The following is an 11,179-nucleotide window of genomic DNA, read 5'->3' as shown; positions in this document are numbered from 1 at the left end:
TGCACCACCATGCTTACGATGCTAAACGATTAGACGTACAAGTATAAGCGATTTCGCAACATCCATTTCAAAATAGCTTTAACTGAAACTCGGCAGTTAGCATCTATCAGCAAGAATACATGTTTTGTGCACTTTAGCCTGCACTCTTTCCTGAGCAGCCTAAGTGTCACTCTGCAGACTTACAGGCGACACATAAATGACAACAAGCATCATTTCCAACACTAATCATGCATGAATAATTTTACCAGTTATATACAGTCGGGCAAAAAAAAGTATTTAGTCAGCCACCAATTGTGCAAGTTCTCCCACTTAAAAAGATGAGAGAGACCTGTAATTTTCACCATAGGTAAACCTCAACTATGAGAGACAAAATGTGGAAAAGAAATCCAAATAATCACACTGACTGAATTTTAAAGAATTTATTTGCAAAGTAAGGTGGTAAATAAGTATCTCAATATTTGTAATGAAATGTTTGTTGGCAATGACAGAGGTCAAACATCTTCTGTGAGTCTTCACAAGGTTGTCACCCACTTTTGCTGGTATTTTGGCCCATTCCTCCATGCAGACCTCCTCTAGAGCAGTGATGTTTCGGGGTTGTCGCTGGGCAACACGGACTTAACTCCCTCCAAAGATTTTCTATGGGGTTGAGATCTGGAGACTGGCTTGGCCACTCCAGGACCTTGAAATACTTCTTACGAAGCCACTCCTTCGTTACCCGGGCGGCGTGTTTGGGATCATTGTCATGCTGAAAGACCCAGCCGCGTTTCATCTTCAATGCCCTTGCTGATGGAAGGAGGTTTTCACTCAAAGTCTGACGATACATGGCCTCGTTCACTCTTTCCTTTACAAAGACCAGTCAGCCTGGTCCCTTTGCGGAAAAACAGCCCCAAAGCATGATGTTTCCACCCCCATGCTTTACAGTAGGTATGGTGTTCTTTGGATGCAACTCAGCATTCTCTCTCCTCCAAACACGACGAGTAGCGTTTTTACCAAAAAGTTCTATTTTGGTTTCATCTGACCGTATGACATTCTCCCAATCCTCTTCTGGATCATCCAAATGCTCTCTAGCAAACTTCAGACGGGCTTGCACATGTACTGGCTTAAGCAGGGGGACACATCTGGCACTGCATGATCTGAGTCCCTGGCGGTGTAGTGTGTTACTGACAGTGGCCTTTGTTACTTGGGTCCCAGCTCTCTGCAGGTCATTCACTAGGTCCCCCCATGTGGTTCTGGGATTTCTGCTCACCGTTGTTGTGATCATTCTGACCCCACAGGGTGAGATCTTGCATGGAGCCCCAGATCAAGGGAAATTATCAGTGGTGTTGTATGTCTTCCATTTTCTAATAATTGCTCCTACAGTTGATTTCTTCACACCAAGCTGCTTACCTATTGCAGATACACTCTTCCCAGCCTGGTGCAGGTCTACAAGTTTGTTTCTGGTGTCCTTCGACAGCTCTTTGGTCTTGGCCATAGTGGAGTTTGGAGTGCGACTGTTTGAGGTCGTGGACAGGTGTCTTTTATACTGCTAATGAGTTCAGACAGGTGCCATTAATACAGTTGACGAGTGGAGGACAGAGGAACCTCTTACAGAAGACGTTCCGGGTCTGTGAGAGCCAGAAATCTTGCTTGTTTGTAGGTGACCAAATACTTATTTTCCACCATACTTTGCAAATAAATTCTTTAAAATTCAGTCAGTGTGATTATCTGGATTTCTTTGTCTCATTTTGTCTCTCATAGTTGAAGTTTACCTATGGTGAAAATTACAGGCCTCTCTCATCTTTTGAAGTGGGAGAACTTGCACAATTGGTGGCTGACTAAATACTTTTTTGCCCCACTGTATGTCAGTTTGGAGATGCCACTGCCCCACTGTGCCGTGCCCCAAAGACTGTGCCATTTAATTCATTGAAAAACATCATGCAGAACCGCTAATAGCAGACAAAACGCTTTATTGTGCACAACTGCCGGAGAATGCTAGCAGCAGCAGAGAGAGAGGAAGCCACTACTACACACATCAAACACAATCATGGGGGATTAAACCTAAATAGGGAAATGTTATATTTCACACTTCACTAAAACACGACACAGTTCACAGACACAATTACACATTTCAAATATCATTTACACAATTATTTACACTTGTAATCTTAGGCTGGGCATCCGAAGCCAGTTTCTCCTGCTGCACTGTCAGAAAAACGGGGACCAATTTGTACCTTTGTTCGTCACTGAGGCTGTACATTGATGACTGACACCAGGCAGCACAACTAGTCCAACCCGATGATGCAGACGTCCTGGATGTCTGCCAGCCGCACCTCCTGCACCACGATTCACCATGACTGCGTGATTCGGAAGCACTGCCTCCCTTCCATTGGGGTGCACATGCTAGTGATGGAGGTGGACTGGTCACCCCTCCCCTCCTGGTGGGACTGGCTGATTCTTGTCTGGGAAAATACTCAGATGGTTGAGGGTGATGGTGGACCCCGCATTCACCAGGGCTCAGCAGTGCGTGCCCTTCAAAATGCAGTTCACATACAGTTCACAGTCATGACCCTGCCGGCCAACTTGACGGCAAAGAGCTGTTGGGTTATTTCCTTGTTGCTGGGCAGTGTACGTGACGACTCCCTCGTGTCACTGCTTGCTTGGTGTTTTCCGGTGGCTGTGAGGAGTTGCGTTGAAGGCCTGGGGCAGGACAATCTCATGCAAATTGCCTGACCTCCCCAACGGTAGCAAGAGGCCTCAGATGATGAGTGATGCCTCCACCGTAGCTTGGCATGGTTCACTCACATGCGCTGGCTTTCATCGCTGCCGCAGCTCCCCGCCATTTATTTCTTTTGTTCGGCTTTAATAAAAATCCTTGTTTTTTCGTAAGCTGCAGCGCGGATCGTCTGTCATCTGCCATGTGCCACTGTAATAAAATGACCAGCCGAGGATCAGAATGTGGGCAGGCATTAAAATACACAGATAACGAAGAAGGCTGCTTGAAGGGTGGGTGCAGTTCATGACAATCAACCAAACACGGGGAGCGGTGGGTCATTAACGAATATTAAGGCTTCATGCACTAGGAGAAACAAAGACTGCAAGACATAGAAAACTGAGGCACAAGCAGCAATAAACAAACGTGCAGAACAATGAGCCCATGGAGAAACAAGACAATTAACAAGGTACATAAAAAAGATCTAGGGTACAATACATAATCGAACAAGATGAAGCTGCCCTCTAACCCATGATGAAAGAGACGCTCAGTAAGCGACTGCCTACCATTTAGGTTTTAGGGGTCGGGGTTAGGGTTAGGGTTAGGGTTTGGGCTATCGATTAGCACTACGGTAGCCTAACTCGACAAAGTAGCTCAACTCGTCAGAACACCGGCCCTGGCAATAAGAGATTTCAACAGGATAATATGATCGGGCATACAACACGGCAACGCAATTGAACTCGAAGAAATGGAAGACTTGTCACATCGAAGATGGAAGGATTAAAATTAAAGAAGTTCATGCAAAACATTAATAATACACTCCTTAAGGTGTATACGTTAAACTTGAAATTTGGGGATTTCAAGACTAGAACATCACCGGGTTGTATAGCTTCGGATTCGCAGGTTCACTTATATAGCCACATAGCTTCTGGGAGGGGATGTCCACCTTCCTGATCGGGTTACGGTTACTGCGGTTTTTCATACTCAGAGGAAATTCTAGGGACTCTGGGGGCCCTAGACAAAAAAAAACTCCATGGGACCCTCCTGCTGCTCCCCCAGCATGGAAAAATGTATTACCTTTACTGTGAAGTGTAGGTTAATAATATCAACAAAGAGAAATTAATAAACACAGAACCTTTATTATCACTTTTGTGAAGAACAGAATGCACAGATAAAGCAGATTCGTCTTTGCATTGCAATTCTTGTGAAATGTTCCATTGCAAGTCATGCACACAGCAGGACCAGTCATCAATTTGCTTGTTTGTAAGCAGTGGCTGCCTTGCCAACGAATGAAGCGGGAGAGGGAGTGTGCACAGTGTTGTGCGCTGTTGTAGGCTAATGCAGTGAATGACGTGGTATATTTTTGACTTAAAGTTTTTAAAATGCATAATGACAAGCGAGTAAACTATCATAAAAAAGGTGAGTTTTGCTATTAAAATGCATAAACAGCGTTTACATGCATTGACTACACCCCTACTAAACCTGACAAGTTGTCCAGCTAAGAAAGAAATTCATGATACGGGCCCCAAATCCCCCATCCCTCTAAACACACACGGTACTCGTACAATATTGTCAGGGACATGCTCAAACCCAAATTTACACTTGTGAGAAAGGAATCTGTTATGATCGCTGGTCGGCGAACATGCGGGCAGCGGATAAGGACGAGGCTGGCAGGCAAGGGTGCAGGATACGTGGTTTTATTGGGAGGAACACAGGGCAGACGGCGACGAACCTGGGGAAAGTGACTTGAACGCGGACTGAAACACGCAAGACAAGCCGAAAATAACAGGAAACAAGTGATCATAACCGGCTCAGCAAACGCGGTTAATGAGGGGGTGTGGCACACACGAGGATCGGACGAGCAAGTCACGACAGAATCGTCTCATTGCATGATTTCTTTAGAGCAAATAGATCGTGTAAACCTCAAATTGGCACGCCTCACGATGTGCATGCAACTTTTTGGCAAGGACATTCTTTCTAATCCATTCATCCATCCATCCATTTTCCAAACCGCTTATCCTACTGGGTCGCGGGGCGTCCGGAGCCTATCCCGGAAGCAATGGGCACAAGGCAGGGACCCAGGATGGGGGGCCAGGACATTCACACATCATTCACTCCTATGGGCAATTTAGTAACTCGGTCAGTTTCAATGCTATCGGCATTACTCCATGAAGTGATGAGAAGTGAACCAGCTTTAAACGAAAGTGGACAAAATCCGAATGGAGATGCCGGGGATTGAACCCGGGGCCTCATACATGCGAAGCATGCGCTCTACCACTGAGCTACATCCCCACACCCGCCCCTGCATCACTTCCTCACTGGTCGTATACCACTATTAAGGCACTGGAATTAATGCAGAAGCATAAAAATTGTCCATTCTTTTTAACTGGTTCTAAATAAGAAACTCCAAACCAGATACTGAGAAATGTGCTAATTTGTTAATTTAACAGTCAAACCAGTCCACATTCATTTATACATATTTTAAAATACATTTTTGGTAGATTTTGTCCAACGTGACGAAGAAGTGAGGCAAATAGCACATTATAAGGAGTCGACCAGGCATCATTGCAGCTCAGCTATTTCTAATGAATGCCAAAACCTGAGCATGACTTAAAACGGCATCTTCTAAACAAAAACAATAACCAGAAAACAAACATTTAATCAACGCATGTAGGGAACATGGAGTGGGATTAAGCTAATAGAGATGTTTCTGAAACCGATGAGTCTGATTACCGGATGTAGTTCATTTCACCAAGAGGGAAACGTAAGCTTGTGCTTAGGTGGTTGTGACTTTTGGGAACAGACTTCGGGATCTCTGTTTCACTGTAAACATCCTTAGGACGATGAATTTTCCTTCTCTAATGCTTCAGCGCATTTTTACTTTATAAAAAGAAAGTTATTTCAAATATTACATTTTTAATGGCACAAACATACGTATTGTGGTAGCTTCAGCTGCGATGGCCGAGTGGTTAAGGCGTTGGACTTGAAATCCAATGGGGTCTCCCCGCGCAGGTTCGAACCCTGCTCGCAGCGTATGTCGATTTTTTGCTTATTTGAAGTCAATGCCATAAACATTGAATTCTGAACCTGCTGGACGTTACTGTGTACATGTCGACCGCTTTGGTCCTTTGTCTTAGTTATGAACTTTCTCAATCCACATATCTTTCTAGTTAAAGGTGCTATTCTAATTCTGAAAATACGTACGCCTAAGTGGACCAATTCTATTGCTTAATCAATCACTTGGCTACTTATCATTAAGTAGATCTATTTGACAGAATATGGTGCGGTACTTAATTAAGGGACACTAAAAAGAAAATATTCGTCGTTTGCTTTCTTATGAGTACAATACATCCTCAGAAATCTCTTTATAAATTTAAGATAAAGGCCGTCAGATTTTTAAAGAAAGAATTTAGTACAAGCTTCGAAATCCCTCTGGCCTATAACCAGTGCACAGACAAAAAACATTGACGGATCTTTCCGCGTATATTCGACTAGTTGTCCAATATTTTCTGACGGCAGCTGAAATCTTTCCAGTTTCTATTTCAGGCACAAGATGGAGCCAAATATCAATGAGAAACAAACGTCTTTTAGCGTTGCTTTGAAAAAAAAGAAAAAAACGTAAGTTTTTCTTAGGTCAAAGCTTTGGACTTCGTGAATACTATAATCGAACCCAGAATACAATAGCATATTTTTTAATTATACCCCAAAACCAAATGAGACAAAAAGGGTTACATTTTTAAAGATGAGAACGTAGCCGCATTGCTGCACGCCATTAACTCAGGGGTACATCACCCTTTTACAATGAAGTGAGACAAGCGAAGGAGGCCCTTGTGGCATGGAAGTAAGTGTAGGTGCCTGGGGCGAGAGGATGATTTCTCAGAAATATATAGAAGTGCATTGCGCTACTCCTATGTGTTGTTATGTTTTTAGATTACATAAAAAGTTAATGCTTCTCGCCACGTAAACCCTGGTGTGAACTACAAAACAGCTGCAGAGAGAACTTGAGATGAGTCACGAGTATGATATACACATATAACAGTGTACTGGATGTGATTTGTAACATTAAAACCCTTCGGCGATCAATTTTCTGTTCTTTTCGTGATTTTTATGTAGGTTATTATACATATTCTCTTCATGGTTGTCCGTTGCGCTCCTTGCGTCACCGTGGAAACCGTCGGATTGATTTGCGCTCCCACTTCACGCTCTGCGAAATAATGGTAATAATAGCAGAGAAAATAATCGTCGCTCTTTAAAGATTCCAGTTGGGCAAAAACCCCAGAACACGAAAATAAAACGGGTCCTGCGAAAAGTAAGCGCAGCTTTTTTTTTTGTCGTGAGAAACAACAGGGTAGTTTTGGTGTCCACTGAAGTAAGACAAAAAGGTCGATGATCCATAAAATAAGATCTACATTTTACTGAATGTGATGCAAGGGAATGATGTATAGTGTGCCATGTAAGTATATGCTGGTATTTTATTGCCAGGTAATCAAAGTAGGTTTAGGAATAAGCCGTTTCACAGTACGGTGCCCACGTATACCGCGTTCCGCAAACGACAGTTTCCCAAGCAAGTCAACCTTCCTTGTTGGGGTTCCGAGCTCCTGCATTGCCAAATCGTGATCAAAAGTGTTCCTATTTGCTTATAGCTTACGAAATATATGGTCCCGTATCCTTACAATATTCATAATTTTTAAAAATGCATTTTTCTTATGTACATCTCAGTTCTTTGAGCAGCCGTACTCGAATAAAAAGAAATACACGGAAATCCACTAAGCTAAGCACAATTTCGGACCTCATACAATACGTACCCTGGCTAATTTAGCTAATATCCTGCTGGTTATTTAGTCAGATCTTACTATACTTGTCACAAGAAAATCTTTCTCGTTTCAGAAAACCAAAATACGCGTTGCATGGTGTTTACTGGATTTATAAAAATCTGAATACGATAAAGAATAGAAAATGTGTGCAATTTTTTTAGTAGTAGTAAATTGAAAGTAGAAGACCAAAACTGTACCTTCCTTTTTGTCCAGTACCTTAGAAAGGCTCTTTGCTTAAGATCAGAATCACAGTGGGACCGAGATCAAAGAAAGACAGATATCATGAACCAGGCATTGTGATTATTTTCTAGTATATAGCTAACAGTACAAAGCAAATGGCATTGGGGTGCATACCTTGCTGTTTATGTAAGAATTTGTAAACTCTACGCCCAGCAGGGATGGAAACTTGATGGTAGACACCATACATTTCACATTAGCAAAGAAAAAACACAAGGACAAAGATTATGAAATGAAAAGGTTTATATCATGCAAGTAATATCACAACCAGACAGCCTTGGCAATGAGAACAACATGCAGTCTCATTAGCTGTATCACACATATTGAACGGAGAAACTAATTTCGAAGACATTATTTCCCACTATATTTGGTTTCTGGCACTTCCCAAACATACCCAAGCACACACACCTAAACACACTTCTTACTTTCTTCTTATTCCTCACAAGTGCCTAGCTAACCCTATTTTGTTTTTAACAAGGTACTTAGTGTAATCAGGGCCAGCTGGAGTTTAATAATGTTTCTATAGGCACATCAATTGCTATGGTAACCCAACCTGGCCCTGAGACACTGTTCTACCTCTGGCCCAACATATAGTGCTTTCATGTTGTGCAGTGCTGCATTTAAGCAGTGCAAAGTTTCCTTTATTTATAGTTTGAAGTTTACTGCACTGACTTGTACGTTGCTTTGGACAAAATCATAAACAGACTTAAATGTAAATGATATGAAACTGCTGAACTTGCAGGGAACGGTGACTATCTGGATCTGGCAGATAGAAGGGAGAAGCTTTCCATAAGTCAATTATGTTGTTTAATGACTTGTGCCAAGAGCTCATTCATAACAATGGATCCCATGACGTTTCGGTCAACAACAGAGCACATACACGACAGTGGTCCCATTATACTATAGATCATAATGGAGCTGAAAGCCACCGTAACGTCGTAGGGCAACGGATTACTCACGGGTTTGTGGTGATGATGGTGTAAAGAAACCTAGTGCACTGCCAGTCATATAAATGAATAGCGCATACAGTTTTGTACAGTACATACTGTAATGCTTCCATCCATCCATTTGCTGTAACCGCTTGTCCTATTCAGGGTCATGGAGGGGGGGAGGGAGGGACTGGAGCCTATCCTGTGCAAGGCAGGGAAAACCCAGGATGGGACTCCAACCTATCACAGATTGCGTAATACTTTGTAATGATAATAAACAACTATGTTACTGGTTTTTGTATTTACTATACTTATGTATACTATGTATTTACTGTACTATTTATCGTTATTTTACTTTCTAATTATAAATAAAGTTTACCATAAAGTAGTGTGCCATGTTACGCATAGTATGTAAGTATACTCTGCTCCTTGTCGTTAAGCGATGCACGTCTTCAGTACTGGTCCTAGCCGATGCGGAGCCTCAGGCAAGTTTGACCGCTGGCGCTCCCCACTTAAGGTGAAATGGAATTGGCTGGCAAGTTGGCACCCCCTCAAAAGGTGGCACCTTATGTTGCCTATAAGATTGACCGGCCCCGCATGTCTTGCGTATGCTGTTCTTTTCCCTCCTGTGTTGTGGGTATTTGGGGAAAATGTTTTTGTGTTTCCCCCTTCCTCAGCTCAGTGCCTCATGCAGTAACATTATTCAGTATTTAAGCAGTAATACAAATCTCACTGCAACTGTAAACAAAAGCATCTGCCAGACAAATGCGCACAAACTTACCTCTCTCTCATCATTTTGATCCTCCACATTACCTGTATCTGATCCAATCTACCCTCAGCTCCCATGACACTTGAAAGATCTTGTGAAAAGTAGTTGTGGGAAAAAAAGTTTATTACCTGCTTGATGTTAGAATTTCTCCTAGTGGAACAAAATCAAATAACAAACTGTGAACTAGTTCTCAGATAAGCAGAACTAATGCTATTCAAATATTTAGTTTGGCGTGTAGACGAATCGAAGTCAAATATCTCAAAAACCTTGAATGACGAAAAATTTAGTTTGAAGTACAAACATTTCTTGGCATACGGTCTAGATTCCCTGCATTGGTAAATTTCACCTGGGTTACAGGTATTGATCTGTGCTTTGAGGTGCGTCTTAAACTATAAGTGTAACCATGCATTATATCACCCGAAGAGCCATAAACAAGCACAGAAACTGAGCACAAAAGGTTTGTGCCATAAATCAAAGGACTCGCACCTGCAGGAAAGGCTGGGGGTGAAAATGTCACAGTGCTCTTCAGTGAGCTGCAGCCTGTCATAGATGTTACCGTGCATCTAATACTTGAGCAACTCAAGTTCTGTCACAGCACAAAAACTGTTTGTGCAAATTGCAGTGTTTAATTCCCTTTTGGTTCTTTTTTTATTTCTTACTTTTTCTGGAGCGTTCCGTATCTGTTGCCCATGGTAACGGAGAGATCTGTGTTCAGGGTTCCAGAGTCAATTTCTGTGCCTGTTCCGATAAACAACAGAGCAGATGTTCTAAATTCATACACATAAAAAGAATTTGTTACCCGGTGGCTGCTCTGTTCCAAAGGCCTTTCTGGTGTCAACAGAGTATTGCACATTATCTATTTTGAAATCAATGAAGTGAAAAAAATGAGAAATGGGAAATACACTCAATAAACACAAATAAAGTAGAAACGTAAAGGAATATATACCTACCAAAATGTAAATGAATGCAGACTGGCTAAGCACAAGAACCCAAGGGTACTGTTGCTTTTGACTTGATTGTCAGTGTGTTTTACAGTAAACGTATCGACCTGCAAAAATGAATTTAAAAATGACTGATTTGGATAAATTATAATAGAAGATACACCATTTTCAAAGCTAAGAGAGCTTTCTCCCCTACACCTTCAGTACTTTCCTTTTACCAATCACCATGGTGATGAAAGAAGATGGAACATTCGTACAGTTGTCCAACATCCCTCACTGTAACTTCCTGAAAACACTTGATGACCTGACCCTCATCCTCTGCCTTATCGTTGACAGATACATGGTATCCACGCCTGTTCTGAGAACAAGTTGTCTTATGCTCACGGAACTAATGGATCTTATTTTCTTCTTTTAATCATTTTTCAGGTTTATCACGTAAACCAATATATATTCTTTTTATCCCAGATTATTATACAGCTAACTGTACACTGTGTCCTGTTTATACACAGTATATTTGAGAAGTATAGCCAAGGTAAATCACACTAGATCCACAACCTTAAGATCACACATTTTGAAAATATTTTTCCACATGGTATTGTAAGAGACGCTCTTAGGTTTTCTTGTATACCTGTATATATGAGTGCAATGGCCAGCAACAGATTATCTCTGTGATTGAGATGCGCAGGTTTCTGTCTCTGTATAAGCATAATGATCTCCAGGAAAGACAGTAAGGGCTATGCGCAACCAGACAGGTCCTTCACTGAAGCCTGGATCGCATCCATGAGTGTTGGTCAGGATTG

General features: G+C 42.0%; 2 non-coding genes across 2 annotated transcripts; one reads left to right on the top strand and one right to left on the bottom strand.

The window, feature by feature from the left end:
- Nucleotides 1–4,909: 4,909 nt before the first annotated feature.
- trnaa-cgc (transfer RNA alanine (anticodon CGC)) lies at nt 4,910–4,981 on the bottom strand. The gene has a single exon. It is a non-coding gene; the product is annotated as a tRNA-Ala (tRNA).
- Nucleotides 4,982–5,640: 659 nt separating this feature from the next.
- trnas-uga (transfer RNA serine (anticodon UGA)) lies at nt 5,641–5,722 on the top strand. The gene has a single exon. It is a non-coding gene; the product is annotated as a tRNA-Ser (tRNA).
- The last annotated feature ends 5,457 nt before the right edge of the window (nt 5,723–11,179 follow it).

Source organism: Brienomyrus brachyistius, chromosome 18 (assembly GCF_023856365.1).
Source record: "Brienomyrus brachyistius isolate T26 chromosome 18, BBRACH_0.4, whole genome shotgun sequence".
Classification (NCBI taxonomy): Eukaryota; Metazoa; Chordata; class Actinopteri; order Osteoglossiformes; family Mormyridae; genus Brienomyrus; species Brienomyrus brachyistius.
This window is presented reverse-complemented; position numbering and strand designations above follow the sequence as displayed.